A 15,889-nucleotide genomic window follows, 5' to 3' on the forward strand; every position below is an offset into this window, starting at 1 on the left:
ACGCGGGTCATTCTCCTAGTCGAACCACACTTCCCAGAGGGAACCTCAGACTCGCGCATGCGTAAGAAGAAGGAGTCTCGGGACACGCTCCGAAAGAACCACAGTTCCCAGACTGCAGTGCGAGGTACCATCCGAAAGGATTCCGTGAGCTTGATCTTGCTTTTACTTTCACGGACGCTGAGTTTCAACGGTAATAGACTTCGGAGAGGGTACAGAAGTTGCTGTCTGAATTAAACAGCATCGTTATAACTTGGGTTGTTTTCTCTCGAGCGGCGGAGCCTGAGGGGAGATCTGCATGAGGTTTATAAGATTATGAGAGACACAGACAGAGTAGATGGTGTCAAAGGTGGCAGGGAGGAGGCGGGAGAATGGGGTTGAGAGGGATAATAAATCAGCCATGATGGAATGGTGCAGCAGGTTCAATGAGCTGGATGGCCAGATTCTGCTCCTATGTCTTATGGTTTTATTTATGGTGTTGTAAAGGATACTGAAGAGACTTGTTATTCAACAATAAGCTGTAAAATAATTTATTGAACCTTGCTGAACATGATTTACGTAGACAGTGCAAAACTGTACTTCAAATTCAAACATATTAAAATTCTTAGGACTGGGTGTGTCTACACCTGTGCCAACCCCCACCCCAGCACTCTTCCTCTGCCACCTGTCCTATTCCCCTCCCGCAGCGTTCCCAACATCCTTTGGACCAGCCAGATTTACAAACCCACTCTCCACTCCATGTTAACAAATACAGTACTGTGCAAAAGTCTTTGGCACCCTAGCTATATATCAAATCAAGTGACGTTTATTGACATTTAACTAAATACATAACCCTAACCCCAACGCTACACAGATATATGATGTATATATGTCATATAATGCACATAGAAATGAGACAAATGTTTCATCGAACCAGAACGTAAAGCACAGTAACGCACAATAACTTACGAAGGTTAGGATAAAATCTACAGATGAATTACAGATAAATAACTAACTAAAGTGTATTCATTTTAAATATTGTAAGGTACGGAACAGATTAACGAGTGACACTTTGAATACAATGCGGCAGGGAGTTCAGAAGCCTAATGACCTGAGGGGGGAAGCTGTTCCTCATCCTGATCGTTCTTGTTTTTATGCATTGTAGTCTGCTGCCTGACGGTAGAAAGTCAAAGAGGATGCTGGGCGGATGGGTGGATAAGACTTTGCAATGTATTGCATTTCATGAAACTTGTTGTTTGTTTCCAATACATTAAAAATTACTATATATTACGATAAGAAATATGTATATATGTCGAATCTCACTCAGCAAACCCCAACTATTCTGGGAGGGGGGAAGTGTGAAGTGAGATCCTTTGAGATTTTCTACACCTGAGAACTGTAAAGGGTAAATCATTGAATCTATTCAAGCCAGAGATTAACTTCTTGAGAGTCGTGGGTTATGAAGGAAATGAGAGACAATCGTCTTGAGACCAAGACTGAATCAGCTGTGATTTTATTAAATGGCGGAGTAACCTGGAGGGACAGGTTGGCTTCCTCATGGTCCTGTTTCTTAGACGGCAAAGCTCTTTGCAATATAAGACAAAGACCATCTGGCCAACTGTCAAAGAGATTTCACCAATCCTATTCTCCCAACCCATTCTCTTATACATGACCATTGATTCCCGCAATTCATCTACCACTTAGCTGACACAGGATTAATTTACTGTAACCAGTTGAACTAACAATGGACATCTCTATTAGATGTGGGAAGGAAATGGAACAAAACCAGAGTTTTAAAAAGTACATGCAAATTCCATACAGCAACAGAGATCAGGATTGAACCCAGAGGTAGTAGTTCTATCTGCTAAGCAACTGAGCAACCAAATAACAAAAAAACAACCTTCCTACCTCCTGTCTAACTTCCACAAGCAGAACTGTCTGGCTGTCTGGATGGAGGGAATGTTTTGGTCCACTCCAGCCCTCTCAAACATGTTTCTTCCTACCTTGACTCCATCCTTTCTCCCCCAAACCAATTCCTCTGACAGTTCCCAATTCCTTGGTCTCACCCTGCTCATCTTTATCTGTCCTTCTACAACTCCATACACTTGTTGTGGTTATCCATAGATATTGGAAAGGCTCTAGCGAATTGGAAGATCACAAATGTAATGCATTAATCCAAAAAGGATTGATGGATTTAGGACAGTAAATGTAACATCTGTCATTGGGAAATTGATGGAATTGTTCAAGAGGTTATGACAGGACAATACGAAAATCTTAATATAAGTGAGAAAGTTATTATTTTTAGAAAAAGGGAAATAGCACATGCCAAAGTAATATTTTCTCTTATCAGCGATCGACCAGTTATCTTCACTCCATATTCCAACTACCAAACCTGGGCAAAAGTTTGGCAGCTGCTGCATAAAGTAGGAAATATGGGATTAGCTAATCAGGAAGAAAGAATAGCAAAGAGTATTTCATTTCAATGCAGGAAAACTACAAGGGAATTGGATCTTCTCCCACATGAAACACAGACATATGGGATGCAACCTTAGCAGGTAATGAAGAAGGCAAATAGAAAGGTGTTTTTATTAATATTTCAAGGATTAGTTTTATTTGTCATATATACATCGAAACATACAGTGAAATGATTTGTTTGCATCAAATCAAATCAGTGAGGATTGTGCTGGGCAGCCCGCAAGTGTCACCGTACTTCTGGTGCCAACGTGCATGTCCTGAACGTCTTTATTGGACTGTGGGAGGAAACTGGTGCACCCGGAGGAAACACACGCAGTCACAGGGTGAACGTACAAACTCCTCACAGGCAGTGACAGGAATTGAACCTGATTGGTAATGATTGCTGGCACTGTAAAGCGATGCGATTACTGTTACGCTACCATGCTGAATTGAACAGAATAAACAGGGAAGTCAAACTACCGCTGTAGACAGTGTTACCGGATCCCCATCCAGAGCATTTGTGTACAGGTTTGCTGACCTTATTAAATGAAGAATATACTTGCATTGCAAGTAGTTCGTGGAAGAACTGGAAGGATTGATCCTGGGATGAAGTGCTAATCTTATGACAACATGTAAGAGCTGGTTAGACCGATAGTCAATGACGTTAAAAGAATGGGAAGTAATCTCATTGGAACATATTAGGTTCTAATGGGTCTTTACAACATAGCTACATATGGGAAATTTAATCTAGATCTGCCACTGTGGTTCCTTAAGGTTGTTAGAGTCAGGGGTGGTAATGGGGACAAACTCCCACTGTCTATTAAATGCTCCCAAAGGCATGTGCCTCAAATAGTCTCTGAAAAACAAGTCCAGCTCCTGGCCTTCACTACTAAGCCCAGCGGAACTGTCTCTACTAACTTGAGAGGAGGCAAAAGTGGGTTACTGGCGCCTTAAAACCAGTCGCTTTGAGTAGATGGGGCTCGTCAGCCATGGTTGGCAGCTCATCTAGGAGAAGGAAAACTCTGATCTCAAACCTCCACTGCCTTGCAGCTATATTCACTCATGGGGAAGGTTTTGGGAGTAAACCCTGAGGGGAAAAATCGAGAGCTGGAGTCCCCAAGGCAGTCCTACATTGAGTTCAAAGCTGACTGGCAACTCCTGCAACGCCACTGGTGCCAAACCGTGTCCGCCTCTTGCCGTTCCTTTGGGTTCATCAGATGCGTAGAGAGCCGGAGCTTGCGATGTGGGCAACAGCTTGCTCTCCATATCATACTGCCCAGGTTTGCATATCTAGACAGCTAGGACGCAATATCCATGGTCAACTCTGACTGACGGAGCCTCACTGTGGTTTCAGAATAAAATATTCCCTACTGAAGGTAGAGGGAATTTCTCCTCTCAGAATGCAGGAATGTTTGGAATACTCTACCATGAGGAGGAATAGAGACTGGGATTTTAAGGCTAAAGCGGCGGTGACGATGGAGGGATTGGGATGAGCTGGGGCAGGGTTAGGAGGGATGGATAGGATTTGTCAATGGTTATGGGGATCTGGTAGGAAAGTATTGTTAAGACAAGGCGGCACGGTAGCGTAACAATATTACAGCACCAATGACCTGGGTTCAATTCCACCACTGGTTGTAAGGAGTTTGTACTTAAACATTTAAGAGTGTACAATCTTCTTTTTAAAAATTTTAAAACTGTAGCTAAATGTAAATGAGAATATTAATAAAATAATTATACATTCATAATGGAATATATATGTTCATCTGTAGAATTTTGCAAGGTCTGCCAAACTTATTTATTAGATGGCAGAGTCCCTTTGAGTGACTGTGTGGGTCTCCTCAAACATGTGTGGGTTAGTAGGTTAGTTCATCATGTGGGTGTAATTGGGTGCTGTGGCCTCCTTGGACCGGAATGCCCTGTTACTGTGCTGTATCTCTAAGTAAAAAATAAAGACACAAATTAGATCAGTCAGGAGATACAACATATTGCAGATGTTGGAATCTGGAGCAGCAGCCTGCTGGAGGAACTCAGCAGCTGGAACAGCATCTGTGAGAGGAAAGGAATCATTGAGTGTCAGATCACCCAGGATCTTATTGAATGGCAAAGCAGATTCCAGTCCTGATGAAGGGTCTAAGCCTGAAGCATTAACTGTTTATTCTTTTCCTTCGATGCTACCTGACCTGCTGATTTCCTTTAGCACAGGGCTAGGCAACCTTAAGCATAAATGATTTTCTAGCATGTGTTATTCATTAATTTGAGGCAAAACATAACTAGATGTATTTAAATGGATAATTCCCATATTTCAAGTTTTTTATGGCATTTATCTGGCCCACCGTCTGTTCATTAATATGCCATCTGGCCCACGGAGGCAAAAAGGTTGCCGACCCCTGCTTTAGCATTTTGTATGTGTTACATCTTTTGTATTCAAGTTCCTGGATCCTGGGCTTCCTGTCAGATGGCCAGCAGGTTGTAAGAGTGGGGTCCCTCACCTCCAACCCTCTGACTCTCAATACAGGAGCCCCTCAGGACTGCGTACTGAATCCCCTCCTTTACTCCCTGTACACCCATGACTGTATCGCATCCATAGCCCCAATCTGCTAATTAAATTTCCCGACGATACTACATTGGTTGGCCTTATCTCAAACAATAACGAGGTGGCCTACTGGGAAGAAGTCATCACTCTGACACAGTGGTGTCAAGAAAACAGCCTCTCCCTCAATGTCACAAAAACAAAGGAGCTGGTTGTGGATTACAGGAGGAATGGAGACAGGCTAACCCCAGTTGACATCAATGGATCTGGGGTTGAGAGGGTAAACAGCTTCAAGTTCCTCGGCATCCACATCACCAAGGACCTCATGTGGACTGTACACATCAGCTGTGTGGTGAAAAAGGCACAACAGTGCCTCTTTCACCTCAGATGGTTGAGGAAGTTTGGTATGGGCCCACAAATCCTAAGAACTTTCTACAGGGGCACAATTGAGAGCATCCTGACTGGTTGCAACACTGCCTGGTATGGGAACTGAACCTCCCTTAATCACAGGACTCTGCAGAGAGTGGTGCAGACAGCCCAGCGCATCTGTAGTTGTGAACTTCCCATGATTCAGGACATTTACAAGGACAGGTAAAAAGGGCCCGTAGGATCATTGGGGACCCAAACCATCCCAACCACAAACTGTTCCAGCCACTACCATCTGGGAAGTGGTACCACAGCATAAAAGCCAGAACCAACAGACTCCGGGACAGCTTCTTCCACCAGGCCATCAGACTGATAAATTCGCACTGATTTGAGTGTACTCTATATTACATTGACTGTTCTATTTATTATAAATGACTATGATTGCATATTTAGATGGAGACATAACGTAAAGATTTTTACTCCTCATGTATGTGAAGGATATAAGAAATAAAGTCAATTCAATTCAAAAATGTTTTATTGCTGCTCCAATTTTCTTTTGAATTTTTCTCATGTCTTAAGTAATATGTGCACTGCATTTCAATGAGAGGGCATAATTTTATGACAATTGGGGGAAAGTATAGTGGGGAGGAGTTGTCAGAGACAACTTTCTTACTGATGAGAGTGGTGAGTGTATGAAATGTACTACCAGACTGGTGCGAGAGGCAGATATATTAGGACACAGGTTCCCAACCTGGGGTCTGGTTATTGGTTAGGGTTTTTGCTGTTGCTTGCATGGTGGGATTGGGTAGAGCGTCAGCGATTCTGCTGGTGTGAGTGGGGACGGTGGGGGGGAGGGGTGTCTGATGCTTTTCCTGCAGCTTGTGTGAAGGTTGGAGGAAGGAGGGCTTCGGGGCTTTGACATTTCTATCATTCATTCTAGGGGGTTTCTTGATTCATGGATATCTGTGAAGAAAATGAAGTTCAGGTTGTATACTGTATACATTCTCACCTATGAATCTTTGAACCTCTAAACCATGGGATAAAAGAGGTTGGGAACCCTGTCACATAAAAAAACTTAGATAGACACATGGCTGTTAGCAAGATGGAGAGAGGGAAGCTTAGATTGATCTTGGAGTAGGTTAAAAGGTCGGCACAACATGGTGGGTCAAAGGGTCTGTCCTGTGCATCACTGCTCTACGATAATCAATAATCATTACTGTGACAGCATATAAAAAAAAGCAACAGAATCTGCCTAGGCATGGTTCAACTTTCTGTCTACAAGCAAGTTATCTTCCTACAGATGCTGCCTGGCCTGCTGCGTTCACCAGCAACTTTGATGTGTGTTGCTTGAATTTCCAGCATCTGCAGAATTCCTGTTGTAATCATTTTCACCGATGGTTTCAGATAGACAACAGCCTGGCAGATAATAAAATCTTAACAAATATCATATTTAACTTTAGGAAGAAAGAAAAAATGTTGCAGATATAAGATTTATTTACATTCATGCCAGGTAACTATTGTTAGATTTAATCATGAATTGCTTGCTACAGCTATTATACCCCACGGCAACAATTGTTGCATGCTCTGTAAAACAGTAATTTCATCAGCTCAATAACTATTGAATGGATATTTGCGAAACTAAGCAATTTTAAAACAGGAGCTAAATGTAAATGAATTTATTAATAAAATAAATTTACATTCATTATGGAATACATTTGTAACTATTTGATGTTCACCTGCAGAATTTTTCAAGACCTGCCAAGCTCCTTCATGAGATGGCAGAATTCCTTGGAGTTATCCATCAGTTTGGCGGAGTAATTGGTTGATCTGATAATCTTAATACAGGTATTCGGCTTTTAATTTCTATACCGGTGACAGTAAACCTGATTCTGATTCTGAACTGAATTTAATGTTTAACATATAGAGGGAGTTTGAAATTTTCTTCCAGTAAGATTTTTTGAAAATAGAATCCAAGCTGTCTTCAAGGTACAAAACATTATAATTTTGTTCTGTTTTCTTATTTATGGGATGTGAGTGTAATGAATCTCAGAGTAGTATATGGTGACATATATGTACTTTGATAATAAATTTACTTTGAACTTTGAGTGTCACAAGACTATCATTTATTGCACATATTTGATTAGAATGTGCTTACGACTTTTGCACAGTACTGTAGTAATTTTACTCATTGCACTGTACTGCTGCCGCAAAAAAAAACAAATTTCATGACATGTGAGTGACGATAAATGTAATTCCGATATGGGTCTCTATTGTAGACTGAGAATGGGAAAGGGGCAGGGAGAGGGGGATCATGGTTAGGAAAAGGGAAAGAGTGAGGGGAGGGAGCGGGAAGCAACAGGGAGACATTCTGTAATTATTAAAAAACCAGTTGTTTGGAACCAAACGGCCTTGCCTGGTGTCTCAGGGTTGAATGTGTCTGCACCCGTGCCATCTCCCATCCCTGGCACTCCTCTGCCAACTGTCCCACACCCATCCCACAGCGCTGCACCCTCGCGATTCCCAACATCCTCTGCTCCCGCCAGATTTACAAACTCACTCTCTGCTCCACATTGACAAATACAATACTGTGCACAAGTCTTAGACACCCTAGCTATATATATGTGCCTATGACTTTTGCACAGTACTGTATATAAACAGTCTCCATGCTCAATCTAACCCTTCCCTCCTACACAACCCATAACATTCCATTTACTTTCATCTGTGTGCCAATTTTGGAGCCTTTTACCTGTTCCTATTGTATTCCTGGACTTCAAAAGAATGAGAGGAGATCTTATAGGAACATATAAAATTATGAAAGGGATAGATAAGATAGAGGCAGGAAAGTTGTTTCCACTGGTAGGTGAGACTAGAACCAGGGGACATAGCCTCAAGATTCGGGGGAGTAAATCTCCCACCACGACAGCCCTGTTATTATTACACCTTTCCAGAATCTGTCTCCCTATCTTCTCCTCGATGTTCCTGTACTGTTGGGTGGTCTATAAAAAACATCCAGTAGTGTTATTGACCCCTTTCTGTTCCTAACTTTCACCCACAGAGACACAGTAGACAATCCCTCCATGACTTCCTCCTTTTCTGCAGCTGTGATGTAGTGCCACGCCCCCACCTCTTTTACCTCCTTCCCCATCCTTTCTGAAACATGTAAAGCCTGGCACTCTACGTAACCATTCCTGCCCCAAGTCTCTGTAATGGCCACAACATCATAGCTCCAAGTACTGATCCACACTCTAAGCTCATCCGCTTTGTTCCTAATACTCCTTGCATTAAAATAGACACATCTCAATCCATCGGTCTGAGCACATCCCTTCTCTATCACCTGCCTATCCTCCCTCTCGCACTGTCTCCACGCTTTCTCTATTTGTGAGCTAACCGTCTCTTCAGTTCTGTTCCCACACCCCCGGCAATTCCAGTTTAAACTCTCCCCAATAGCCTTAGCAAACCTCCCTGCCAAGATATTGGTTCCCCTCAGAGTCAAGTGCAACCCATCCTTTTTGTACAGGTCATGCCTGCCCCAAAAGAGATTCCAATGATCCAGATATCTGAATCCCTGCCCTCTGCTCCAATCCCTCAGCCACGCATTTATCCTTCACCTCATTCTATTCCTATACTCACTGTCACGTGGCACAGGCAGTAATCCCGAAATTACTACCTTTGTGGTCCTGCTTCTCAACTTCCTTCCTAACTCCCTGTAGTCTGTTTTCAGGACCTCCTCCTTTTTCCTACCTATGTCATTGGTACCAATTTGTACAATGACCTCTGGCTGTTCTCCTTCCCACTTCAAGATATCGTGGACGCGATCAGAAACATCCTGGACCCTGGCACCCGGGTGGCAAACTACCATCCGTGTTTCTTTACTATGTCCACAGATTTGCCTGTCTGGCCCCCTACTATAGAGTCCTCTATCACTGCTGCCATCCTCTTCCTTTCCCTACCCTTCAGAGCCACAGAGGCACAGCCACTGTTGCTTTCCCCAGGTAGGCTGTCCCTCCCACAACAATACTCAAACAGGAGTATTTATTGTTAAGGGGGACAGCCACAGGGGTACTCTCTAGTATCTGACTCTTGCCCTTCCCTCTCCTGACTGTTACCCACTTACCTGTCTCCCGAGGTCTCGGTGTGACTACTTGCCTATAGTTCCTCTCTATCACCTCCTCACTTTCCCTGACCAGACGAAGGTCATCGAGCTGCATCTCCAGTCCCCTAACGCGGTCCCTAAGGAGCAGCAGCTTGACGCACCTGGCGCAGATGTGGCCGTCCAGGAGGCTGGGAGTCTCCCGGACTTCCCACATCTGACATCCAGTTCAGAACACCGGCCTCACACACATAATTCCTGTTTCTATTCTTCACAAGTAACTGACTTCGCCTCGACCCGCTATCACCTAAGCTCCATTAAGACAAAGCCCTCCTACTCTCTACTCTGTTGCCTGCTCTATAAAGCTGTCTTCTTTTTAAACTCTTCTCGCTGACACCCATGTGCTAGTGCAGTCGTGCCTCGATATATCGTGTAAACATCCATATATATTGTGTAAGCATCCATAACTGTGTATGTGCATGGTGTGTGGGTGGGTGAGAGGGAGGAATGAACGGAGCTTGTTTTGCTGTGGTTGTTTTGTTGTTTGTCGTGGTCAGTTTGTTGTGTTTTGTGTTGTTCTGCCGAGCGTTGTGGGTGTGCTGTGTTGGTGCCGGAATGTGTAGTGACTCTTGCGGGCTGTCCTCCAAAACATCGTTAGGTTGTGTTGATTGTTAACCAAATAACAAATTTCATAGTATGTTTTGAGGTACATCTGGTCAATAAATGAATCTGAATATGTATCTAAATCCGAATCTAAGTCCAAATCTATAAATCCAAATCTAAATCCAATTCTGAATCCAAATCCGAATAGGAATCTGAACAGCTGACTTTACAAAGTAGGAGAGGTCATTAATGAGACACCTGGGGTTTGAACCTTGGACACTGACTTGAGAACTTCCTGTAAATGACTCAATAATTTATCTGCTCCCAACCACTCTTTCAGATAGTGGTGCCTTTGGCAGGCTAGCGGTTAGAGCACTTCATACCAAGTGGCTTATATGAGTTAGCACTTTGAAGAAGAATGTTTTGTTTAAATACCATTATATACTTACAAACCCCATTTCCAGAAAAGTTGGGATATTTTCCAAAATGCAATAAAAACAAAAATCTGTGATACGTTAATTCACGTGAACCTTTATCTAACTGACAAAAGTACCAACTTAATTGTATTTTGTAAATATACACAAATTTAGAATTTGATGGCTGCAACACACTCAGCAAATTTGGGACAGAGTTAAAATAAGATTGAAAAGTGCACAGAATATTCAAGTAACACCGGTTTGGAAGACTACACATTAAGCAGGCTAATTGGTAGCAGGTGAGGTATCATGACTGGGTATAAAAGTAATGTCCATAAAAGGCTCAGTCTTTGCAAGCAAGGATGGGTTGTGGCTCACCCCTTTGTGCCAAAATTCATGAGAGAGTTGTTAGTCAGTTCAAAAGGAACATTTCTCAACGCAAGATTGCAGAGAATTTAGGTCTTTCAACATCGACAGTACATAATATTGTGAAAAGATTCAGAGAATTCAGAGACATCTCAGTGCGTAAAGGGCAAGGTCAGAAACCACTGTTGAATGCGCGTGATCTTCGAGCCCTCAGGCGGCACTGCCTAAGAAACCATCATGCTACTGTCACAATTATAGCCACCTGGGCTTGGGAGTACTTCGGAAAACCATTGTCACTCAACACAGTCCGTCGCTGCATCCAGAAATGCAACTTGAAACTGTATTACGCAAGGAGGAAACCATACATCAACCCCATGCAGAAACGCCGGCGAGTTCTCTGGGCCCGAGCTCATCTCAGATGGACCGAAAGACTGTGGAACTGTGTGCTGTGGTCAGATGAGTCCACATTTCAGCTAGTTTTCGGAAAAAACGGGTGTCAAGTTCTCCGTGCTAAAGATGAAAACAACCATCCAGGTTGTTATCAGCGAAAGATGCAAAGGCCAGCATCTGTGATGGTATGGGGGTGCATCAGTGCCCATGGCATGGGTGAGTTGCATGTATGTAAAGGTACCATTGACTCTGAGGCCTATATTAGGATTTTAGAGAGACATATGGTGCCATCAAGACGACGTCTCTTCCCGGGACGTCCATACTTATCTCAGCAGGACAATGTCAGACCACATTCTGCACGGGCTACAACAGCGTGGCTTTGTAGACACAGAGTGCGTGTGCTTGACTGGCCTGCTGCCAGTCCAGATCTATCTCCTATTGAAAATGTATGGCGCATCATGAAGAGGAGAATCAGACAACGGAGACCACGGACTGTTGAGCAGCTGAAGTCTTATATCAAGCAAGAATGGACAAAATTTCCAATTGCAAATCTTCTACAATTAGTATCCTCAGTTCCAAAACGATTAAAAAGTGTTATTAAAAGGAAAGGTGATGTAACACAATGGTAAACATGCCTGTGTCCCAACTTTTGTTGAGTGTGCTCTGGCCATCAAATTCTAAATTTGTGTATTTTTACAAAATACAATTAAGTTGGTCAGTAAAACTATTGAAAATCTTTTCTTTGTACTTTTGTCAGTTAAATAAAGGTTCACATGAATTAACATATCACAGATTTTTGTTTTTATTGCATTTTGGAAAATATCCCAACTTTTCTGGAAGTGGGGTTTGTAGATGTAGAATCTCAGTTAACATACCAAACCTACTACAGTCTCAGCAAATCATGTTTCATTGTTTTAATGTGTTAAAAACTCTCAGATGGACATAAAGAACTTAAGGGCATTTTGATTGAAGAGCATTGGGTTCCTTAAGTTTCAGCTTGTCTTCTTCAGCCAACATCAATATCAAAGCATCTTCTGCTCCCTTAGTTCACTTATCTGAGAGTTTACTGTCTACAAACTGGCTGATGTTTTTGCAATTCACAGACAACATAAATTGGATTGGAATCTTCTGAGTGACTGGGTATACATGGCCCCATGGCCAATGGGAAAACCAAACTACAAGTGACAAAATGCTGGAGGAACTCAGCAGGCCAGGCAGCTTCTATGGAAAGGAATACAGTCGACATTTCGACCCGAAATGTTGACTGTTTACTCTTTCCCGTAGCTGCTGCCTAGCCTGCTGAGTTCCTCCAGCATTTTGTGTGTGTTGCTTGGATTTCCAGCATCTGCAGATTTTCTCTGGTTTGTGATTGAAACCAAATTACAATGTGTCTTCCAGTTCTTGTTTAATTCTATTACATAATGTTTATTGTACTCTTTGGTTTCCTGTCCAAATAGCCAAAATCATTCAGATCTTTTTGTGTGAACTATTTTTAAGCAACTCAGTTTTTATGAAGCTGGATCTACGTGATGAACTTCAGATATTGGAGGACAGGGAGGACCTAAGTACTAAAGTAAGATGTATATCAAGATTGAAATAATTTCAAGTAATTCCTTGCATTTCCTCTCATTCCTTTCATCGTTTCTATTCAGATCAGAGGGAAAGACTCAGTGCAGTGTTGGATGGACAAAATAAAACAGGAAGACGTCAGCTCATGCTTCTGCCTCATGTCGATTGGTATGACTCGCTTGCTCTCATCCCTCCACGAGGGGAAGCCAGCAAAATCCCAAATCAACATCAAATGGATTGAAGCCTAGCACTTCCTGGTGGCAGAGGTCTGGAAACTTAGCCACTGTATGACCAAGTAGAATAGAACAGAATGGAATCAGATTAATTATCACTGGCTTAAAGACTATAAGTTACAAAACTACTATAAGGTACAAAAATAAATAAATACTGCAAAATAAAGAAATCATGAAGGCGTATTCATAGGTGTGTGGACCGATTTGGAAACCTTAAGGTGGAGAGGAAGAAACTGGTTCTGAATCATTGAGTGTGAGTCTTCAGGCTCCTGTACTTTCTCCCAGATAGTAGTAATGAGAAGGGGACATGTCTGGAATAGTGAGGGTCTTTAGTGATGGATGCCACTTTCTTTGATTGATTCTTTATTTATTTATTTATTTATTGAGAATTTATTTATTTCATTTGATGAATCGGCCCTTCAAGCTGTGCCGTGCAGCAACTCACTTCATCAACCAGGAGATAATTTACAATGACCAATTAACCTACCGAGTGGTGAGGCTCTGGACTCAAGGAGGAAACTGGAGCACCAGCAGGATACCCAAGCGGGCACGGGAAAAACGTAAATCTCCTTCCAGGCAGTGGTTGGAATTGACCCCAGGTCACTGTACTGTAAAGCATTGCGCTAACCACTATGGTACCGTACCACCCGTGATGGAGCTGGCGAAGTCTGTAACGCTTGGCACATTTTGTGGTGCTGTGAATTGGAGCCTCCATACCAGCCTGTGATGCAACCAGTGTCTTCTCCATATTCTTTCCACAGTACATTTGTAGAATTGTCAGAATCACTATCAGAATCAGGTTTAATATCACCAGCATACATGAAACCTGTTAACTTAGCAGCAGCAGTACACTGCAATACATGATAAATATAGAAATATCAATCAATCAATTACAGTAAGTATATATATGTATATTAAATTAAAAATATTGCAAAAACAGAAATAATTTTGTATAAGTGAAGTATTGTTCATGGGTTCAATGTCCATTTAGGAATCAGGTGGCAGAGGGGAACAAGCTGTTCCCCAAACATTGAGTGTGTGCCTTCAAGCACCTGTACCTCCTGCCTGACAGTAACAATTGGAAGAGAACATGTCCTAGGTGATGGGGGTCCTTAATGATGGACACTGCCTTTCTGAGGCATTGTTCCTTGAAGATGTTTTGGATTATACGGAGGCTAGTACCCATGATGGAACTGCCCAACTTTACAACTTTCTGTAGTTCTTTCGATCCTGTGTAATAGCCCACCCCGCACTCCCCCCCCATCTCCCCATACCAGACGGTGATGCAGCCTGTCAGAATGTTTGCCACGGTACTTCTGTCAAAGTCTTCCAGTGCTTTGGGTGAAAAACCAGATCTCCTCAAACTTCTAATGAAGTAGAGCTGCTGCATGCCTTCTCCATGATTGAAACAACGTGTTGGGCCCAGGACAGATCCTCAGAAATATTGTCACCCAGAAACTTGAAATTGCTAACCCTTTCCACTTCTGATCCCTTTATGAGGATTGGTGTGTGTTCCCTCATCTTCCCCTTTTTGAAGTCCACAATCAGCTCTTTGGGCTTACTGAGGCTGAGTGCAATGTTGTCTGTAAGACTCATTACTAACATACCAAATCTCCTCAAGCTTCTTATTAAGTAGAGCCACTGGCATGCCTTCTTCATAATTGAATTAGTGTGTTGGGGCCAGGACAGATCCTCTGAGATGATGCTCAGAAGCTTAAAGCTGCTCATCCTTTCCTCCGCTGATCCTGACCCCAAAATGAGGACGTGTGTGTGTGTGTGTTCCCCTGACTTTCCCTTCCTGAAGTCCAACACACCTCAACCAGGCGATCTGCCTCACTCCCATATGATTCCTCATCACCTTCTCTACACTCAAAACTGTCTAGCTTAGCACACGCACAACTGTGTGCCCAGCTACACAGTTATGGGTGTAGAGCAGTGGGCTAAGCATGCATCCCCAAGGTACATTTCTGTTGATTATCAGCAATGAGTGCAAGGTGATAGATATGCATATATTGTCTATTTCAATCACTATATAGTATTCAAAAGGAAGCATGATAGAACTCAGTCAAGTTGTTTCGGAAAGATGTTATCCCTTTGCTTTCTGAGGTTCCTAGATTCAGTACTGTTTCAATATGCTCCAAGTACTGTATATTTCACTCCATTTCTATACACGCAAAACAGCTAACCAAACAAATTCATAATATTTTTAAAACTTTATGTACAAGAATAAACCATCCACTGCTTTTTCATTCTGTACAATCATAGTCAATGCTTTCCATACTGATCTATTGCATTTGCACACATTGGTAGCACTCACGTGACACTCTGGGGTGTTATACTGTTATAATCATTGAGAGGCTATCTCCCCCCACCCCAACCAGGCGCCTCCCTCTTCAGTTGGAGAACAACCCTACACTGGGGTCCTTCCTTCCCCACCAAGCCCTTCCTGTGGCTGCAAACAAATTTATGATCTCTTTTAGCAGATAGGTTAAGTACACAGCTATAAAGTCTCCAAGTTAAGTAAATATCTTTGCACATACTGTGCAAACATTATCGGAAGGCAGGTGACTAAAACACAAATAATGCACTCTTGATGCAGTCACCATAAGCCATTTAGTGGTTTACATAAAGTACTCCTTTACAGGATATTGCATTGACAAACAAACTTAGCAAAGTATTGGCTAATATTCATCCAGCTAAATGTAAATTATTCATTGGTATCATATAGGGAGTAGTTTCCACCAGCAGAGGTCTCTGTGACTCTGTAACATCTCATTATCCAGATTAGGCAGATGAGTTAATTATTTGATGCTACCTTTTCCAAAGATGAGTAAAAGGACCATTATGAAATAATTATTCATTTTGTGCCAAAGGAACAAAGTAGTCACAGGCACTT

General features: G+C 42.4%; 1 long non-coding RNA gene across 1 annotated transcript; it reads left to right on the forward strand.

The window, feature by feature from the left end:
• The first annotated feature begins 30 nt into the window (after positions 1 to 30).
• Positions 31 to 13,962, forward strand: LOC134337220 (uncharacterized). Its single transcript, XR_010015950.1, has 3 exons — positions 31 to 190; positions 7,069 to 7,171; positions 12,844 to 13,962. It is a non-coding gene; the product is annotated as an uncharacterized LOC134337220 (long non-coding RNA).
• Positions 13,963 to 15,889: the final 1,927 nt, after the last annotated feature.

Source organism: Mobula hypostoma, chromosome 24 (genome assembly GCF_963921235.1).
Source record: "Mobula hypostoma chromosome 24, sMobHyp1.1, whole genome shotgun sequence".
In the NCBI taxonomy this organism is placed as follows: Eukaryota; Metazoa; Chordata; class Chondrichthyes; order Myliobatiformes; family Myliobatidae; genus Mobula; species Mobula hypostoma.